The sequence below is a fragment of the Phascolarctos cinereus genome, unplaced genomic scaffold (assembly GCF_003287225.1).
Source record: "Phascolarctos cinereus isolate Bilbo 61053 unplaced genomic scaffold, phaCin_HiC Scaffold_3;HRSCAF=262, whole genome shotgun sequence".
Lineage (NCBI taxonomy): Eukaryota > Metazoa > Chordata > Mammalia > Diprotodontia > Phascolarctidae > Phascolarctos > Phascolarctos cinereus.
The window spans coordinates 65,308,690-65,311,066 of NW_027555736.1; the positions used below are offsets into that span (position 1 = coordinate 65,308,690).

General features: G+C 48.2%; 1 pseudogene; it reads right to left on the reverse strand.

The window, feature by feature from the left end:
- Positions 1-267: 267 nt before the first annotated feature.
- Positions 268-1,437, reverse strand: LOC110215383 (vasodilator-stimulated phosphoprotein pseudogene; annotated as a pseudogene).
- Between the last annotated feature and the right edge of the window lie 940 nt (positions 1,438-2,377).

A 2,377-nucleotide genomic window follows, 5' to 3' on the forward strand; every position in this document is an offset into this window, starting at 1 on the left:
CTAAGGATTAATGTGAACATTGGGCCCTCAGAGGGGCCTCAGAAAGGGGAGACAATCTCCTTTTCCTCTTTACTTCTTGGAGCTGATTGATATATCTCAAGCAGAGGAAGGAGCCTCAGAGGATGAAATGGGGAATGGACCAAGGATAGAAGGGGGAGGTGAAGCCCCCTGCCTCAAATTTGCATGCCAGAAGGGACTGGCAGGGCTGGGTCACCACGTCCTTGGGGTCTTCAAAGAGGGCTGAAGGCTATGGTGTGGAGGCAGCTTCTACAGCTCATCCCAAAGCTCAAGGCAGGAGGGATTGGTAGAGGGCTGGCTTCCCAGGTGCTTCTGGTCATAGAAAGCCCCGCTTGGGAGCTCCTGAACAAAAGCTTCTATTATTACCTCTTTCACTTTCTGAAGCTCCTTCCACATCTTCTCCAGCAATTCCTGTTTGATCCTGTCTAAGTCAGACTTCTTGTGGGTACCGGGAGTCGAGGTAGGGGCCTCACATCTCATTGCTGATGTGGAAGACTTCATCCTAGGAAGGGTTGTGTTGTTCTTCTCCCATGGTCTCCAAACAGGTTCATTTTGTGTGGAAATTCTTGTTTCAGCTTCTTCCTGATTGGAAGGTTTGTCCTTGTCTGGGGGCTTCTCCCCAGTCAAAGTTGTTTTCCTCCTCCAGGCCAGCATGATGCTCATTTTTTCCTTAACCCTCCCCTGGTGCTCCAAGTGCTTTCAGCTTTTGGGCCTGGAGGACTCACCCTTGCAGACCTTCCTGAGTTTGACTCCTATGAGGGCTGAAGCCAGGCCTGGGGCACTCCCCCCCCCCCGGGGCCTTGGGCAGACAGTAGTAGGAGTGCTGGAGGTGGGCCTCCTGCCCCACCTAGGGTCAGAGGCTCTGCTCCTGAGGGGAGTAGCCCAGAGGGAAAAGGGGTCCTAGAGGGGGTGTGGTCTCCCCAGCTGGGGAAGCACCTGGGCTTCCTGCATTGGAGACCTAGCGTTCTCTTTCCACTTGCTCCAAATGTTCTAGCTATTGTCTCCTTTGCTGCTCCACCTCTTCTGGTGAGGGTCCACTCTGGACAGACCAGGATTCAGGAGTTGGGGAGCTGGCCCACCTCCTTCTAAGGCCTTTAGGGAATCAGTCATCCCTCCAGCAAATTGAGCAGCATCTTCTTTGCTGCCAAAGTTAAGGCCCCAGACAACGCGGGCATTCCACCACTAAAGGAAATTGGGCATGGCCCAGTTGTACTTAATACCCTGGGCAATGGCAGTTAATAACAACCTGTTGATCTGGTTACATCTTTTGGCCCACAACATGAAAGGCATTGGTACTAGAACTGTGGCAGATTTGGACTCTGCTTAAGGCCTGGGGCCTATACCAGATAACCACTTTTTATTGATGTCATCGTAAATCATCTTTCTTGCCCAACTAGAGGAGAGCAGGCTGTCACTCATGACGGGCTGCTGGAGGAATGAACTGGATCACACTGGGCTCCCAGGCTTTGCACAGGGTATACCTGTTGGCTCTGGGAAAGGGGCAGAGTTAGGGGACTCAAAGCTCTGGTCACATGTGGGGTCATACTGTGGAGAGCTGCAGCTTTCTCCCCAATTCTAACTTTAAGGAATTATTTTCTTGAATGAGTTTTTTGTACCTCCTTTTCCACTTGGCCAAGTGGAGTTTTGGATTTTTGTGCCTCTTTTACAATTTGGCCTATTCTGTTTTGTAAGGTGTTATTTTCTTCAGTATTTTTTTTGTTCCTCCTTCACCAAGCTGTTGAGTTGTTTTTCATGATTTTCTTGCATCATTCATTTCTCTTCCCATTTTAGTTCTACTTCTCTTACTTAATTTTAAAAATCTTTTCGAGCTCTTCCATGACCTGAGAACAATTCATATTTCTTCTTTGAGCCTTTGGATACAGTGACTTAGACTTTGTTGTCTTCTTCTGGGTGTGTGTCTTGATCTTTCTTGTCACCATAGTGCCTTTCTATGGTCAGAATTTTTTCTGTTATTTGCTCATTTTCCAGCGTATCTCTTGACTTATAACTCTATGCTAAAGTGGGGCTGTGCTTTCCAAGTGGAAGGGGCACTGTTATAATATTCAGATTTTTTTTTTTTGCAGCTCTTTTCAGAGGTAATTCTGAGGACCTGTAAGTTTTTGTCTCTTCCAAGGTGGTGTGATTTAGAGGTAGGTATTTACTGCTCTCCTGTATTGTGCACTGTTTTGTGAGCAACCATAAGCCCTTTTTTCACCCCTAGAAATGTGACCAGGATTCCTGCTCCCCTGTGGCTGCAAGCTCTGCTGTGCTAGTTCTCCTCCTTGCACTGGGACTAAGATCTAGGTACAGGCAATGCAACAGAGTCCTTCCCCAGGTTCCAGCAAAGCAACCCCTATAA